The 18,815-nt window shown below is 47.2% G+C and overlaps 1 protein-coding gene across 1 annotated transcript in view; it reads right to left on the bottom strand.

The window, feature by feature from the left end:
• The window catches only part of LOC113460769 (uncharacterized), a 1,042,778-nt gene that overhangs the window by 323,252 nt on the left and 700,711 nt on the right, over positions 1-18,815 (bottom strand). The gene's annotated exons all lie outside the window — the stretch shown is intronic.

The raw sequence follows: 18,815 nt of genomic DNA, 5'->3' as shown, positions 1-18,815 counted from the left end.
GATTCTAATTACACTTGGCTTTATCTTGTCAGCAGCCCTATTCATTCTGAATGGGAACCTGATGAAAAGGCTAAGGAGATTGATGTCTGTAATCAATGCACACCGCTTAGCCGATGTCCTCTATACTATAGACGTCCCCAAAACATTTGACACAAAACAATTATGATTTGAGCATGTGTGCTTTAGAGCAATTTTTGGTTCTCAAGTATGATTTACAGAAGGTTATTTTGATCTTTAGTAGAATATTTTAGAAAATAATTTTTAGAAGACAATGCTTACATTATGATTTGTTTGTTGTTTTTGTTTTATTTGTGATTTGTTTCAACCATTTTTTGAAATTGTTATACAAATGATATTGCTTTAATTAATTAACCATTTTTTGGAAGTTATTATATTTACCCATTTTTGAAATTGTTATAAAAGAATAACCACGTGCGAAAATTATTATGATAATCAATATTAATTACATTAGTTTATTGCTTCCCTTTCCCCTATCTTTTTCTTTTCTTTTCCCTCTCTCTTCTGTTTATCCTCCTCTTTTCTGTCATCCCTATTTTTTCCAGGTTATGCTACCAACATGCAACGAGTTCTGAAGATTCATCAACGACACTCCAGAGTTCTGCTGATGAAGATTCCCTCAAGAAAATCATGAGTCATGGGGTCGTGTGAGAGTCTGTCCGAAATGTCCTTCATTTTTGCCTCACAATTGTCATGAAGAAAAGACCACTGAAAAGTTAAAAACTGTTGAGCCAGTGGGGAGGGGAGGTCAGGAGCTTCTAGCTCACTTTCTCAGCTCAGTTTCCACAGGTGTTGTTTGCAGAACATGCCATGCTGAACTTGAAGGGGGCATTCTGCCCTTTCTGAACGATGGATCTGGACTTGCTCCCTGCCTCCTGGCCTGGCTGGTCTGAGCTCTGGGGCGGTCCTCCCCGCTCCAAGAGAGGACTCCTCTCATCTACCTTCAATCACCGTGACAGACAAGCAGAAATGCGAGTCTCTTCATCAAAGAACAAAGACAAGAAATCCCCATGCAATAAAACCGCCCTCGCACCTTCTTCCAGAGACTGGGACTGAACACCGCCCCCCCAGCTTGGGGGAGGTGTGCACAATCCGGGGAAAAGCTGCCCAGAATAAATGCACCTGCGAGCACTGGGCCATGAAAACAATGATTTTGTGTGTTGCTTGGCTAGGACTCTGTGTAACCCCCTTTTTCTGTTCTTTCCCCCTTCTTGGAGACCTTTGTTTTGGCTCCCCTTCCCCCCAGCAAAAAAATCGAATAATTGGAGCCCTGGTTAGCCGCGCTTTTTGAGATCTCCCCAGACGTGACCCAGTGAGCTTCGATGGCTGGACCCCGAAGGACAAAAGCGGCACCACGTCTCAGTAGCTATAACTCCTCCACCCTCCTGTCCTTCCTCTTTCCTTATCTTCTCCCTTTCTTCCCCAGTTCCCCTCACCAATACTTTTCAGTTGTGGTTATTTCAATAAAACTACATTTTGTTGATTTGTTACTGCAGATCCCCGGTGCCTTGCTGGATATTTTTGCACCAAGAAAATCATCGCGTTAAACGTTAACCGGAACGGACCACAACAGTAATGAACAGAACAAACACCTGGGAAGTCCAACAATGCATACTGCAAATCATCAGAATTTTGCATTGCCCAATTAAGATAATCTTTTTTCAATGGTAAATAGATAACTGCAAATTCTTGACCTGCTAAACTTAACAATCTGCTCCTGGCCTTAATTACAATTTGTGCTATCATCTCTAAAACTGTGAAAATAGTTTTTGGAAACTTCTAGGGAAGAAAAATCCACTCTATTATCAACAAAGGATCTCTCTCAGAAGGGTCCCACAGAAAAATGAGACCACAAAGTGTAGGTTTTTCTCCTAAAATTGCAAAAAGGAAAGAGTTTTCTGGAATACAGCAATGAGCTTGCTGTCTTTGGAGAGCTCCCATGACCTTGTCAAGGGCTGAACGAGCTTCGGGTATTAAGGTTCTTGGATGTTGTAGCTTCCTCTCAGTAAATCGAAAAGTGGACCCAGTTCATCATTGGTGATTCCCAAAACAGGTCTGACCTAATTGATTTCTCCCAAAAGCTGCTGTAAGCCTTGCAGATTGCTGACACTGGTCTGGAGCTGTATCTTCTGTGGTGTTATTGTTTTCTCAGTCATCTTCTATCCAAGATCCTTCCAGGGTGGAACTTCCTGGATTTTTGTAGCAGAAATTGCAAGTCCAGCATTTTGAATTTCAGTAACAACACTAGCACGGGTTCGCTCCATCTCTGCCTGCGCGTTGGAGCTGCAATGAGAAAATCATCCATGTAGTGCAGAATCATGGATCTGGGAAACTTCTGTTGAACTGGAGACAAAGCTTGGGTAACAAAATACTGGCAAATTAAAGGCAAGTTCTTCATTTTTTGGGGCAATGATTTCCAGTGATATCTCTGCATGGGTTCTCTTCGATTGATAATGGGAACTGGAAAAGCAAATCTTGGAGAATCATTGTGATAAAGTGGAATGTGGAAAAAACAGTCCTTTAAATCAATGACAATGAGAGGCCAGTGTTTTGGGATCATTGATAAAGAAGGGAGTCCAGGTTGATGAGGTCTCATGTCTTCAATCACTTAATTGATCTTCCTCAGGTCATGAAACAACCTCCAGGAGTCCGATGTCTTCATATAGATGATGAATGCTGGTGAAATCCAGGGACTATTTGTGGGGGAGATGTGACCTTGTTGTAATTGCTCCTTTACCAATTTTTTAAGGATATTTAAATTTTTCTCTGTTAAAGGCCATTGATCAATCCATATAGGATGATCAGTTTCCCAGGTCAGCTTTCAAGTGGCAGGTTTTGACGTGGTTTCCATCAAAGGCCCACTTCCCACTTCCAGTTTGGCTCCCCATTGCGACAGGATGTCTCTCTCCCAAAAAATGAGGCTTCTGAACAACAAAAGGACGCACCGTTGCTGTCTTTCCTTCAGGACCTGTAATGTTAATAATGGATGCATTTTGCAAACACGTGGCAGCACCTCCAATCCCTGTAAGGGAACATGAAGGAACCACCAAATCCCAATCATTGGGCCAGAACATGTGAGAAATTACAGTGACATCTGCACCAGTATCTGGCATGTCTGTAACATAAATTGTTTTACCACAGTGAGTCAGGCAGCAAGTCAATTTTGCTTGGTTACTGTCCCAACATTGCACCCAAAAGACCTCTGGACTAGAGGTACTAGATGGCACAGACACAACTGAATTCTTTGGAAAGTTGTTTTGCTTGGGTATATTCATGGGTAACAGAAATGCAATAGCAATAGGTGTTTTTGGTGGAATTACCATAGGAACATCAAGTGCAAGAGCTAAAATCATTAGCTCTTCCTTACAATTTACTGAAACAACAGAAGTGTGGTTGATAGGGTCAGGCGTTCAGAAGATCTCGCAATGTTACGGGAAGACAGGGCCCCTGTTCCCTTAGATAAGAAAATTAACATAGGAAAGCAGCCCCCTAAACCAGATGCCAGTAATTTTCATTCCTACCCAGTAAATTGCCACAGCTTACTAACCATACATGGTAAAAGACAGACCCCCCCTGACATAGAAAACCCTAGATTATAAAACCCCACGAGAAGAGATAATAAAGGCCTTTTGACCGTCCACCACATTGGTGTCTGCGTGCTCTTTGGCCCGAGTGACCCTGGAGAGTTTGGGTCGCCGTGCTGTCTCTCCGAACCAGGTCGCCTGCCTTGTATCAGAAGGCAACACAGAAGGAAGGATTGAGAGTTTAAAAATTTTGTTGTTGGCTTTTCCTAGAATCAAAACATTTTGTCTTTGTTGAAAAAGATTGACAATTCCTGTAGGAATGCTCACACAACACAAATTATTTCACAGATGAATCGGTTTTGAGGAGGCTAATTTGAACCTTGCACTTGAGGGTATTGAGCTGGAATAATTTGAGGATTGGTTAAATTAGGGATAAATGACTGACGTACTAACACCACTTGACTGGGTAACTGGCTGCCAGGGGGTACCACTACTTGTGTCTGGGCACGGTGGTAATCTGTGCTCTTTTTTAAGTTTAACGACAAAGGTCTGCCATCAATGTCAAACTGAGAGTCACAGCACTTAGAAAGATACTTCCCTTTTCGACATGGAGGGCAAATAGAAATTTGTTTAGGTTGGATTGTTTTCATAGGACAATCCTTTTTAATGTGACCTGGTTTACCACAGGTCTTTTTATCAGAGTCCAACGGTGCAGTACCAACAGATTTTTCCCAAATTTTTTCATGTTTTTCTAGGAGCTTTTCAAATTTATCCATTTGTTGTGTCAGATTATCTTCCAATGTTTTTCCTAATGCATTGACCTGTATGTTAGCAAGATGTTGTGCAGAAGTGAGCCTACTGCAAGCTGTTAGCATCTGTGTAATAGTTGGAGGCTGATCAGGCAAAGTTAAAATAATTTTTCTACATTCCTCATTAGCATTTACAAAAGCAAGGTTTTGAACAATATAGGAGCGAGCTTGCTTATCTGGACATTGCTTTTCGACTGCTTGGGTAATCTGTATAGAAAAGAACCATAGGATTCTGTTCCACCTTGTCTCTGTTCCACCTTGTCTGATAGTAGTATAAGCATTTACATGGGTACCAGCTGGCTCAACTGAAAACAAAGCTTTTCTAGTAGCATCTTTAATATCTGTTAATACAAGCTGAGGCAATTCCACCACTTGATTTTCTGGTCTATGGTAAAGTGGATCACCTGCTATGTTGGGTAACATCTATATTCTCATAAGGACTATTTTCATATCTTTCAACCAATTTGTTAAGAAGTTTTTTCCATTGTAATTCCCATAAAAGATATTGTGAATTGGTTAAAATTAGGGAAGTCACATTTCGACAATCAGCAGGGACTAGGTCATTGAAATAAAAATTACTTTTCAACACATTATTAAAATAAGGAGAAGAGAACCCACTTTTGTTTCAAAGATTGACGGAGTTCTTTTGTATCATGGTGAGAATGACTTTCAAATCGTGGATTTACCTCATTATGACCATATCTTACAGGTAATGCAAAGAGTTGTTTCTTTGAATCCAAATATTTTTCTAAATTTTGATTAATATTAGACCAATTAGGTAATTGCAATGGAGGGTTCACTTCTGATTTAGATTGTGATTTATTTTTCCCTCTCAGTACTCTTGTGTCTGATTCAGAAGAACAGGTAGGATTGTCACTGACATAGCTGTTCCGGGAACTCTGCCTATCTCACGGCGGCTGCTTAGCTCTAATCACAGTTCTGCTGTCTCTTCAGCTTGCATTTTGTAGCCTCCCCAAAACCCTCTAATTTTGTGCATTCCCACAGTAAAAAACTGCACTTTCTTATTCCCTTCATAGAAACTGGGAGAAAACACACTGTAAATATCAAGGAATGCAGTGCAAGGATGATGGGCATCCCTCAGTTATCCCAACAGATTGATGTCACTGGCAAAATTCCCTCTTTTTCCAAAGGGTTTTCATTTGCTTTGGCTGCTCTTTGTATGGCTTCAGGTCATTTTTCCCTTGATTTAAGAAAATATCTTGGCCGTTCTTGAAGAATTTCCCCTTGGAGGAATTATTCAGTTCTGCAGTCTTCAATATACACCCTATTTTAAAAGACTTTTATGCTATTTTTCTCCTCTCTGTGTTTGCACACTTGTTCAACAAGGTTTTCTTTGTAAGAATATAATTCAGAATATTCCAAAGGATTAAAAAATGCTTCAGTATTTTTTCCCTAAGTATTTACAAAAGAACAATTAAAAAAAATCTGTATACATGCTGGATGGAAAATGCAAACAGAAATAAACTTGAGAGTTCTTCCAAAAACCCTTAAGAAAAAAACCCATGTATTCATCCACAGAATACAAAAATGGGCACGTTCTAGAAGAGAAAATTTGTGGAACGGTTCTGCACAGAATTCTATGCTTTCAAGCTCTTTGCCCTTCAGGGGCACTTCCATTCTCTGAACTGTAATGCTCTGAGCATGTTCTGCTCACCATGGCAGCTTTCTGCTCTCCCCTGGTACAGATCATCCTCCCAGCAAAGGGGGAGTGCAGCCACCACAACCCGCAGCACCTTCCCACACAGCAAGAACCTGAAGGGGAGAGATGGCTTTCACCAGCTGCTGCAGGCTCTAACACTGCCACCTCTCAGCTGCTGAAAGCCTGAATTTCTGTGTTGCAGTGTGTTAGTTTATTGAGCCAAATGTTCTGTTAGCTTCTGGTATGTTCAAGTGTTCTCTGAGTTATTACAGTTAGTCTCTCCCCTATGTTACGCCCTCCTACCCAAGTGTCCCTCAAGGAATCCCCTCCCTCCTCACCAGATTTTTCCCTGTCTGTCAAGACAACCCAGCCCCTTTGGCCCATCCATCAGCCCAAACCCTACTCTTTGTTCCAGAAAGTTCCCTGTCCCTCACCCTAAGATCCAATCCCTATCCCAACACTCTCTCTTCCCCTTGTTCTGATTTGTTGTAGCCCTCAAAACCACACCCCAAGAGTCGCTTATTGGTTACCGTATGGTGTCCACCCCCTGTTTTGAAAGATTTTAAAAACCTGTGCACAGGGGTACTGGCGGTTCTTTGAACATCTGTTCCCTTTGGGAATTCTCACCCGCAGAACCTTCCCCTTTTTTCTCCTGATGAATTTGCTGCACTTTACACTGCAGAAGAGCCTCCTCTGCTTCCTTCACTCAGCCCTCCAGGGTTCTCTACTGCTCAGCATTTGGGCTAGAGGTCCTGGCTCAGGCAAAACCCCAACCTAGCCAGTTCCCCACTCTTGTAATTGTCCCTGGAGCATCACAGAGCTAGCCAGGGCTGCGGAGGGCAGTGACAGTGACCCGTGCCCTGGCATGTCCCAGCCCCCAGAGCCACCCCTGCCAGGCCACAAGCCCCAGCCCTGGTCCCCACTGCGGCCTCAGGGGCTCCTGGACATCCTCACCCTGGGTGCAAAGGCAGCCTCAGGAGCCCCCAGGGCACTCTGGATCCAGGCTGCAGACACCCTAAAGCCAGCACTGAAAGGGACATGGATGGGGACTGCAGCTGGATCTTCCAGTCCTCAGCACTCCTGACTACTCTCGAAGTGAACCCAAACCTCCTTTGCAGCACCTTGAGCACATTGACCCTGCTCGCCCCTCCTGGAACGTGGTGTTCTCACATCCTACACCAGCCCTTTGCAGGGAGTGACCAGCTCCCAGCTGCTCTGCTACCCTGGCCTTACTTTCTCTTTGCCAGCAATGAACTTAACAGATACACTCCTGAGAAACATAGCACAACATTTGCATCTCAGGAGCTCTTTGGCAAAAAAACTCCACTATTCCCTAGTTTTTGCACAGAGAAGGAGGTCCTGACAAAGCATAAGGCACAGGCAGGGCTCTGGCATACGAATTCCTGAGCCACAGGATTCTACCCATTGTTGTTCCCAGCTACTTTGCTGATATTTTAGAGCCAGTTCTGGACAGGGGCTGCTGCTGACAGGGTAGGAAAATTTGGAGAAAAAAAGGTGTAGGAGACAACCAAAAAAAACCAAGGGGGGTAACCCTTAGAAATACAGAGCACAACAGAAGTGCTTTGAGATGGTTCAATAGAAAATGCCACCAGCAGCGAGCAGAGCCCGAGGTTGCTCACTGCCACCCCAGGGGCTCCTCAGTCCCCTGCTGGTTTGTGTCTGATGCAGCCCTGCCTGGAAAGGGCTCCAAGCTCTGGTGCATTCTTAGCAGCACTGAAAGAAGAGGTGAAACAAAGAGCCATTTTCTGGCCTGCCTGCAAACTCTTCTGCTTCAGTGCCACTGCCAGAGATCATCCCTCTGTCAGCTTGGCACTGTGCCTGCTGCATCCTTGTCCCTGTCCCTTGCATCAGCTCCTGCACATCATCAGCACTCGCTGTCTCGCATCGTGAACAGAGAGAGCTGTGTCAGAAGAGCAAGGAGTGCATTTTCTTGGCCTTTCTAACAGACACAAGAAGCATGAGTCCAAATAACTTTGATGTTTGTTCCTGCCCTCCTTTTCGCTAAGTCTTTTCTGCTTTAATGCAAAAGCCTCTTTTCCTACATGGATGGAATGATCTGGAATTGGCAGTTGCCTCAGGCTGTCAGGCACCATTGGAGTTCTCTCTTGTCTCTGATGAGGATTTGGTGAATTTTCCATTGGTCCCTTGGTGGTGTCAGCATGGGCTGAGCTTAGCGGCCGACTCCGCTGTCCCCAGGGGAAGCATTGGGACGCCAAGCCCCTCAGGGCTGGAATTCGGGGTTGGGCGGGCTCGGAGCGCCCGGAGCCTGGGCCCGTGAGGAGCTGCTGCTGGCGCTGGCTGTGCTCAGCCCGCTGTGCCGAGCAGCCGCGGCCATGGAGACACAGGCGGGAGCTGTGGCCGAGGCCGGCAGGCGGCCCGGACCGGCTCGCAGCTGCGAGGCCGCCGGCAGCCTGTGCCCTGGGGCCGGGGCCGTGGCGGGCGGTTTGCGGGCAGGGCTTTTCCGAGCCGGCCGCAGTGTGCTGCCTCCCGTGTGGGCCCGGCTGCGGCAGAGGCCGGCGGGAGCGCGGCGGCGCCTGCAGCGGCGGGCAGAGGCCGCAGAGAGCAGCAGCTCGGCCGGGCCCGCTGCGGAGCGGCATGGAGCTGCCGGGCAGCCCTCGGCCGTGTCTGTGCGCACAGGGCAGGTGCAGAGCCGGGAGCAGAGGCAGGAGCCGCGGCAGGAGCCGGCCATAGCGGCAGCTCGCCGTGCCCAGGGCCGCAGCCGCAGCTGCAGCTCTCCCCTGCCGGCCACAGCGGAGCCGCTCGCCTCCGAGGCTCCGGCGCTTCCCGGAGAAGAGGGGCCCGGCCCCGAGCACGCCCTGGAGCCCCGCAGCGAGAGGAGCCGCCGGCGCCGCCAAGGGCAGCGCAGAGGGCACAGGGTGAGGAGGAGGACATGAGGCTCGCTCTGGGCCGCGCTGGGGCAGCTCTGCCCTCTCGGCCTTCACTTTGAGCCCTTTGCTTCTTTTCCATGAGCCATGATCCCCGTCCTTGGCCAAGGGCCCCCGCAGCCCTTTGCAGGGCTGCAGGAAAAGCTGCCTCAGTCACAGAATCACGGAAGCACTGGCTTAGAAGACAGAAACTTTAAAAATGATCGAGTCCAACCTCTATGGCCTAATACCTCAACTAAAGCACGGCACCGAGTGCCACATCCAGTCATGTTTTAAAGGCTTGCAGGGATGGTGAGTCCACCAGCTCCCTGGAGAGGTCTGTCCCAGGAAGAACCAAGATAACACTGGGGCCTTTTACCCCCTGGTGCTTGGAGCTCTGGAAATTTGTCTTTCTGCTTAGGCAAAGGCCATGGAAGAGGACTGGGAAAAGTAGTCACAAATCAAGTAGCCTACAGAGCTCTAAATTGATGTGCAAGGAATACAGAAAAGAAAGATAGAAAAGAAAAAAAGGCAAAACCCAAATAGCATCAGCAAAGTCTTGGGCATGAACACATAGCTGCAAAAAGGGTCTTCTCAGCCCTATTTCTTTGTATTTCTGGGAACCAGAGGAATCCTGCTTGAGCCTCTGGGGAGATGGGTTTGGGAGGTAAAAGTTCATTTCTTTTTTCTCCTTGGGGCAGCTGCTGGTGCTAGCATCAGCTGAGCCTCTCTCCAGACTGATTGCCTGTTCTGATTGTTGCAGCAAAACAACTGATGGCAGACAGAAGACACTGATGCTTCCAGAGACATGACTTTTTCCAGTGCCAGCTGGGAGTGGGAGTCAGAAGAAAAACTCCCAAAAGCACAACTCAATTGGAAGATTGCCTTCCTTTTCATTGTGTAAAGAAGCTCTAGATCCACTTGTGAATTGTCAGTTGTTTGTTAAGGACAGGAAGTTCACTTTCATGATTTTTTTTCATGTGGTTTGGAAGTGGATGAGGCTCTTGTTCATTCACAAACTCCAGACCAAAGTGCCTTTGGAAGATGGCCCGCGTGGCAGTTTTTGCCCAGCCTTGGTACTTGTAGATATAAGAAAGCAAGGCCAATAGTACTTGCAGCCAAAACCCAGCAAAGCTTGGCTCAGTCAAAACATCTGGAGGAGATAGAGGCTTCCAGCTGTTCCTAGAAATCAGCAGAGTTCCAGCCAAATGGTTGTGTAAAGCACTAAGTGCAGTCTCTTTGCCTGGATCAGGGCCTTGCTCAGCTGAAGAAGCAGAAAGATCAGCAAGGAGCTCCCAAAGGCCCATCACATCATTTTGATTTTGCTCATCTTGTGTAAGTTTGCAACTAAACATGTGTTTACAGTTGAGCTAATGAGAGAAACACATAAGTAAATAGAGGCTTTATGGTGGGGCCATGACATTTCACAAGAGGAAGCACTGGTGTGCATTTCATTGGACCTCTCTAAATCCTATAAAAGTATTGTAGCCCTGATTTAAAATAGGCCTATATGAACCAAAAATGGCTTATGGGGTTTTTTTTTAAGAGTGAGAAAAACTACCCAAAAGGTGTTGTTTTGTGACATTTTAGAATATACTACCTGAAAATTACCAACTGCAATAAATCAAGAGTTTAAAACGGCGTGTTTAGGTATATGAATAATTAAAACCACAAAAATGTGCAGATATGAATGCATGTTTTCATAAAAATCATGAAATTATAGACAAAAAAACACATGCCCTGAACTGCAATGCAAAGGCAGGTAGAACTGTACTTGAACGATCTCTTCTTAGATTGCTGGAGTTTTTTCCTTGTGAAGAGGAGCTAGGGTATTGCTGAAGAAAAGTGGCACAAGCAGGACGGGGCAGCGTGCCGTGCTCCGTGCAGAGGCTGCCAGGGGCTGCCCGAAGAGCGCCCTGCTGCAGCCAGAGCCCTCCTGGCCTGGGGCCCGGGAGCAAAGGGCCAGGGCAGCCACCTCCTGCTCTTCCTGACCCTGCCACCGCTCGCTGCTGCTGCTGCTGCTGCTGCTGCTGCTGAGGGAAAGAGAAAACTCTCCTAAGGCCCCATGAACGAATGCACTTACACAGCCCTGGGGATGCCAGTGAAGGAAACCATGTGTCACATAATGCATGTGTGACCAGTGTCACCAAACACCACCAAAACATGGAAAAAAACCTCTCTAGGACAGGCAGAAATTTAAAGAATTAACTGGAGACTTGAGGGCAGAATAGGCCGGAGGAGGAAAACAACTCTGAGGGAAAAAAACCCACCATACCTGGAGGGAAAAACATCTCCAGCTGCTCAGAATTGGTCAAGGGAACATGTCTCTAATCCTCTCCTGAAAGGGATGCTTTTGATGAGCTTTGCACCTCCAATGGCCTTGGACCAGAACCAGGAAGACGCAATTATGTAAATGTTACATAGATAGATAGATAGATAGATAGATAGATAGATAGATAGATAGATCTCATTTCTGAAATCTCTCGTTACTGTCCTGTCTGCTGCTACACACATCAGAACTTGGTAGCCAGTGCCCTGCTCAACTACAGTCCTGAGATTGCTCTCCTGTTGCCTCAAAAAAACACACTCTTGGGGAATCTGGAGCGTGTAGGTCCTTATGGAATGCAATCAGACCCAGAGCATTTCTGGGAGCTGCACTCTTTGTGCATCTGTGCTTGGGCAAGTTCTTCTCTTGGACTCGACCACACTGATGGTGCTGAAGTGGCTGGAGTCAGAAATGCAGCCCAGCCCCTTCCAGCTCCTGTGATCTCTGAGCACCAGCTGGAATGCAAGGGCATTGATTTCCTGCTCAATTCCCAAAAAAAACACACATTGATTCCCTGGGCTGCAAAAAGGCACGAGCACTACTAAGCTCAGAGTGATCTCTAAGGCCATACTGCCTGGCCTGGAACCACAACAGCTCCTTCTGCACCAAGGTCCCTGCACAGAATGATGTGTTCTCATGCAAAACTACTGTATTCTCCAGAAGTGACACCTTGGAAATTAAAATTCTAGCAGACCCAGTCCCCGTGCTATAAAAGGGCAGAAAATAATGATGAAAAGAGCCTTAGTTGGGAGAAAAAGTAAATGAATAAGCCTCTTCCTCCAACCAAACAAAAAAAACTCAAGGAAAATAGGGGGTAAAGTCGCTTCCAAAAGTGGCTCAAATATTTGGATGCACTGAGGAGATGCTGAAGGTCCCTCACAAGGCTCCCCTTGTCCAGGCTAAATCTCCCTCAGCACCTCCTCCCTGGCCTTGTGCTGCACCCCTTGCTCAGCTCCCCTGTCCTTCTGTGCACACGCTGCAGCCCCTCCATGACTTTCTGCTTCCCAGGGCCCACAGCTGCACACAGCACTCCAGCTGTGGCCGGGGTGCTGCCCAGCACAGGCCACGCTCACTGCCCTGCTCCTGCTGCCCCACTGCTGCTGGCACAGCCACCGTGCCCTTGGCCTGCTTGGCCCCCTGGCCCCATGCTGCCTCATCTTCAGCTGCTCAGGGCCGCCAGCCCTGCGTCCTTTGGGCCCACGCAGCTCCCCAGCCACAAAGGTGCCCATTGCACTTCAGATCCAGCAGGCAGCATTGCAAGATGGCCTTCCTCTTCCAAGCAACACAAGACAGCAGTCAAGGACTTGCAGCTTCACCCCCAGTCTGTCCTCCAATGCACTTGCCAAAGCTGCAGACTTCAGCGCAAAATGGATCAGCAGAAACTTGCCCCTTTATGCTGTTTGCAGCTTCTCAAAAGCCAAAAGGTAGTTGGATCAACAGTGACTCTACTAGTGAAGAACGACTCAAGAAAACTGCAGAACACTTCGACAAGCCAAAGACACCTTTCCAAAAAGGGAAAAGAAACCAACAACGCTTTTTGACCCTCCAGCACTACCACGTGTGCCCTTGGCCGTAACACTGCAGAAGCCCAGAGATGGAGCTTCCTTGAGCCAACCAGCCACAAGGTGAGCTGGAGCCCCCAGCTCTGCACTGCCCCAACAGGACAGGTCAAAGGCCAATTTATAGCTGTCACTGCCTGCAGGAAATGGCTACGTCCTGCCGGACTCGAGCACTCAGCATCCTTGGCCAGACACAGCAAGTGCTGGCTGCTCAGACACTTGCACCTCTGCCTTGCACTAAAGTCAGCACCCCCCACAACAGGCACTTACTCTCTTGGAATGATGAGCAGGCCATGGTGCAACCATGGCTGGACAAAGGCGGTGGTTATCTTTCTCGTTTTCCTCCTCTCTGCCTTCTTCTGCAATAGTAGAGAGAGCCAGGGGAAAGATGGCTCTTGCTCTTGTCACCTGTGGCAAGAGAGAATCATAGGGGACAGGCAGTTTCTTGGTGCTTATAACCCCATTTCTTCTCACATCTACAGCCATATCTTCTAAGGAGAGTTCATCTACATTGTTAACAATGGCATTCTATGTCACTCCAATCTCTTCCTATGTGCAAAAAGACTCAAAATAGTAGATTGAGAAGGAAACACCATATACAGCAAAAAGCGCAGGAGCAAGATGGTGAATCATTATAGCATTGCTCTGCAAGTTTGTAGGATGTGCTGCAACACCAGAAGAAACAAGGCTTTTGTAAGTGTGCAAGTACCCACCGAAAAATGCCTCAAGCTCGAGGATGCTCCTGCACTGAGCAAGGCCTAAGGCTGCTCTGACACTCAGGCCTTCCATGCACCAAGGCAACCTTCTGATGTCACTACGACAGGGTGGCAACCATGCCCTGACATCACAAAGGGACAGCTCTGTGTTGGTCTGTGAATTTATGCATAGCAATAACCAGCCTTTCCTACAGCAAACACAAAAGAGCCTGGGAAGTTCTTCTCTGTCACAAAGCAGAAAAAATTCCCCTCATGGGCCAAACCCTGTTTCTCAAGGGATCCAAGAGTAACTCCAAGAGTGCCTCAAGCACCTACCCCAGCTGAGCACTCAGATGGGACAAAAGCAAAGGAAACCAGACCAAGAAAATGGCCAAAAGCATTGCCCACCTGAGAAATGACCCACCCTTTAACATTTTAAAGATTTAGTAAACCCTTAGAAAGGACTGAATAAGGAAAGATTGCAACACTGGGAGTCTCTGTGACTAGCAGCCACATGCTCATCTACAAAAGGGATGCTCTGCCTTTTATACCCTTAGCCCCTCCCAATGTTTTGTCAGTCAACTCTTTCTCTGCTGTCCATTGGTGGAGATTACTTTCTTGCATCCTGACTGGAGGTCAGGTGTTGTTATACCCTGCCTGCTGGTCACAAGCCAGCCCTCCTCAAATGCCCTGACTGCCAAGGCTATTACAAGGGGGACAGGAAAGAGGACTATGGGAGGACATATTACAATAACAGCACTTTACATTTGAACATAGTATCTATCCACATAATAGCTATCTCTTAATTGTGAGAGCCAGCTATTACATTACTCACCTATAATGCACAGAACCAAGAGAGAAGGCACTGTTGGCATAACAGCTGAAATCCTTCCTAACAAATCTCCCCACATATTTGCACATTTATTGGACATGGCCAGGACTCCTGTGGATGTACATCTCTGCCTTTCTTTCACTTTGGAAGAAGTCAAACTGGCAACTTGTGGGGAAACCAAGGGCTTTGTGGGAGCTGCATTGCTCTGCACACACCCAGGCCACCCGTGGCACAGAGCTTTGGTGACTAAAAGGATAAACTAGCTGGAAAAGGTTTTATTTTGACTTTCTTACCTGCTAACAGAAGCTGCCAAAATGAAAGTTTCCAAGCAGGGCCTGATCCCTGCTGCCAGCTCTGGGTTAGAAAGGAGGCATTACTTTATTTCAGTGCTGGGTGCACAGGGAGTAACTTCCCTAAGCCCTGCACACCCAGCAATCCCACCTACCAGTTTTTATCCAGGGAACTAAGACATATTCAATACTTTGCTGAAACTCATAGGCTAAACATTACCTCAAATTTATTGACATATTTCAATCACTTCTCAGAATTTGCTGACATCAGAATAGGAGTGTCCTGTAGGTCCCTGCTGGTCGTTGACACAGGTTCAGGAGGAGATCCATGCACAAAAGAACCTAAGACACAACTGAGCTTGCAAATTTATGCCATTAGTTGCAGTAGCAAATAATACATACCAACCCCTGGATTCCCAAAAAACCGCTGAGCAGGAGAAGGAGATGGAGCGTGGCGCTCGGCAGCAGGGGCAGGTAGCAGGTAGGCAGTGCACTTCCAGGACCTCCCCTGGATCAAAACACTGTGCATCTCATCCTTCTCACCCTTCCAGCTCAGAACCAGGCCTTGTATCTCCTGCTCAGGAGTGGAATTTTCCCAGTTACAGCATTGGCTCACACATGCCTGGCGTGTGAGATGATGGCTCAGGATGACTCCATGACTCTCTGCCACCAAGGGCTCCATTATGCATTGTTCCCCTTTCAGAGCTTGATTGCCCACCGATTGACCAAAACATTGTTTCTCTTTCTAGGGTCAAGGTCCCACCTGTTAAACAAGACATTTTTCTTCACTGTCTTGTCAACCTGCTCAAACATGGATCAAATACGGCAGGGCTTCGGGCACGATTCTGGTTCCTGACACAGTCATTTGGGAAATAGTCCCATTCCTCAAATTCTCCTTTGGTGGTCAAGAGCCTCATAAAACACTTTCTTCCCTTTGAATGCATTCCAGCTACCTTCTTAGCAGGAGCACTCTCCTTATTCTCAAGGCCAAGATAGCCACTTGCACACAGTAAGCACTGCAGTGGGGGAATACAGGCTTCAGCACTCCTGTTAAAGCTAAAGGAATTCAAAAGACTATGTGTTGGAGATTTTTTCAGAAATGGCTTAGAAGGCAGCTGTGAGGAGTAAAATTCTCACAGCCGGTTTCTGTAAACAGCAGAAGTTCTCAGGTTGTTTTTAATTACAAGTAGAAGTGACAAACATGAAGACCTTGAGAACCTTGCCTATCAGAGTTCTCAGGCAGTTTTCTCATAACAAGTAGATATTCTATCTTTGGCTGTTTTGGGAAAGCAAAAATAATTTTGAGAACCCAAATCTTGGTATTGGAAACATAAGGAGGAGTTGGTGTGTTACCTCTGACCTATTGTGAGCTCGGGTTTGCAATATGCAGGAACTTAATTAACACGGTTATAAAAAGTGATTGATTGAGTGAATAAACGGAGTCGATGCTGATCAACAAGGATGGGTCTTCTCCCTCCATCTTCAATAACTATGCCCTGTTTGTTAGACTTAATGCCTCTCCTTCCTATTCTGCGAATCAAACACAAGTGTTTCATCAATACACCCTGCAAGTGCTTTTGCTGAGTGAAGCCACATTGCTGTGTCAATAAAGCAGCTGGGACTCAGTTTCTTCATGCAGGGAAAGCCAATTCTTTATTCACATAACTCATTTTTATACTGTTTTCACAGACTCGTGTTCAACTTCAACTGGCTGGTAGTTTCCTTGCCACACAATTTATTGCTTAGAAGGTGTATTAGTGTGTACATGTTAAGACTCTCTCTTTTTAAGACTCACTCTTACTCGGGTGATTACATTTTTCTTTCATGGATGCTCATGGGACTGATTTCTTTTTTATTAGAGATGCAAACAGTTTTCTTAGCACAATAGCTTGTTGTGCTAACTAAACTCATGACTATTCCCATTGGAAGTTAGCTGGCTGCACGTAGAAGACGTAACAGGCTAGCTGGGAATTTACTATAGCAAAGTCTGATTTTACAAGGCCTTTCTTTTCTAATAACCCTACCTGTGTGCAACTCATTATGACTTCCTTTCAGAAGTTAATGAAGAAAACACAAATTGCCTACTGAAACCCTTCTGCCCCCTTCCAAATCAGTTCACCCCTCAAGCACAAGCCTCAGGCACATCCCTGATGTGCCTCTCTCCCAGCAGCTCAGAGTTGCATTGTACAGTGCTTGCTGTGCACCAGAGAGCACAAAGCAGGCTAACCTGGTGGGCCTGAATATTTCTGCCAAACACTCTGCATCTCACACCTTTGCTCTGGCTCAGTGCAGAACTGCAGGATTGCAGGCGCTTCCTCCCAGAGCTGCGTGAGGCGCTGGCTCCTGCAGATGTGCCCTGCCAAGCTGTCCCTGCCTCATGCTGGCCTCGCTTCGCTGGCACAAGTGCCGGGCCTGAAGGAGCTGCCCTGTGCTCCAGCCTGCCGAGCAGCCCGGCTCCCTGCCCCGGTGCCCAGAGTGCTGCACACACTGCTGGCCTTTGCCAAGAGTTGCGGGGCAGCCGGCAGAAGAGGAGGAATCCTCAGCCAGCCCAGCGGCCCGCGGCTGCCCTTGGCCTTTCCCTGCTCCTGGGCACACTCCAGATGGCCAATGTCTCCAGGCCGGGCTGTGCCCAGCACGGCTGCACTTCCCCTCGGCAGCAGCCAGCTGCCACCTGGGCTCTGAGAGCGCAGGATTCGCCCACTCCCGGGAAGAGGCACCCAGGGCCCGGCTGCTGCCTCTTGCAGCTCCAAGGGCCTCCTTCCAGCCTTCCTCTGCCGGGGCTCAGGCTGCTCCGGCCTCTGCCGGGGCTCTGCTGGGGCTCCAGGCCGGGCAAGGCCGGGCCCGCTCTCACCTCACAGGCGCTGACAGCTCTGCACCACAGGAGACCTTCCCGAGCACCCTCTCTGATCTTTCTGCTTTCTCACTTGAGCAAGGCTCTCCTCTAGCCAAAGAGATTATTGCATTTAGGGGTACAAATCCAAGTGGCAGGAATCCCAATGCTCTCCAGTCACAGCTGAAGGCCTGCATCTGCACAAGATGTTTGGGCTGCCTCATTCTTCCTTTGGTTTTGCCTTCAAATGCCATTGCCCTTACTGTCTCAACTAGAAATACTGCAGCTGTGCCATAACCAGCCAGTGGGTCATATTCCAAAGGCAGTGCGGTCTGGAGAGGATGAATGATATGAAGTCCCCTCCTCACTTATGAAACCATACAAAAGAAGCCACATGTGTGACTTAGCACCAATAAAAAACAATTGGTAATTCAGAAGGAAATGTTGAATTTTCTGAAGGGGTCAGAAGGAGGAGAATCTTCCAAGTGAGTTGATGTTTCAGAAACTTTATTAATTACAACTCTAATCTATAATTCTATGCTACAAATCTCTTTAGCAACCCTACTCTACAATCCTACTCTAAATTGGTAACAGAGATAACATCTTGACATGATTGCTATGTTCTCGTCTCCCAGGGTTAGGGTTAGGGTTAGGGTTAGGGTTACGCTTAGGCTTCGACTTAGGCTTATGCATAGGTTTAGGTTTAGGTTTGGGTTTAGGCTTAGGCTTAGGCTTAGGCTTAGGTTTGGGTTTAGGCTTAGGCTTAGGCTTAGGCTTAGGCTTAGGTTTAGGCTTAGGGTTGGGTTTAGGGTAAGGGTTAGAGATAGGGATAGGGTTAGGGTTTGGGTTTGGGTTAGCATTTAAGGTTAGGGTTAGGGTTTAGGTTTAGGGTTAGGGTTATTCGTCTTCTTCACAGAGTTGATGAGTTGTGCCAGGATGAATGGTGGCTTGGCTGAAGTTACAAATGGATGCTGTCCACCGGAAAAAAAAATACAACAAAGAACAGTGAACCATTACTTTCCAAGCTCATTGCTTCAGGGACTCAATCAGGATACATCAAGTTCCTGGAAAGACCCAGAAAGAGGAGCAATGCGACCATCTGCTCCCCAGTCATCCCCAGTGTGCAAGACATTGCCATCACAGGCAAACCTGGCCCAGAATCCCACTCATCTTTTATTGTGATTTCTTCATCATGCTGGGATTTTTTCCCTGCCAATGCTCTAGAAATGGTGCTTTCTGTCCCTGGGTTTCCTTCCTTTCAGGAAACTCCAATGACTCACACAGGCCCCTGCCTTTGAAAGATGGGCACTGTGCTAATTCCCACAGGGACAGAAAGCAGTGTCTGCCTTTCCATGCCCTGCCCCTTGTGTGCTGCATGGCACCTTCC

This window comes from Zonotrichia albicollis, unplaced genomic scaffold (genome assembly GCF_047830755.1).
Source record: "Zonotrichia albicollis isolate bZonAlb1 unplaced genomic scaffold, bZonAlb1.hap1 Scaffold_257, whole genome shotgun sequence".
Taxonomy (NCBI): domain Eukaryota; kingdom Metazoa; phylum Chordata; class Aves; order Passeriformes; family Passerellidae; genus Zonotrichia; species Zonotrichia albicollis.
This window is presented reverse-complemented; position numbering and strand designations above follow the sequence as displayed.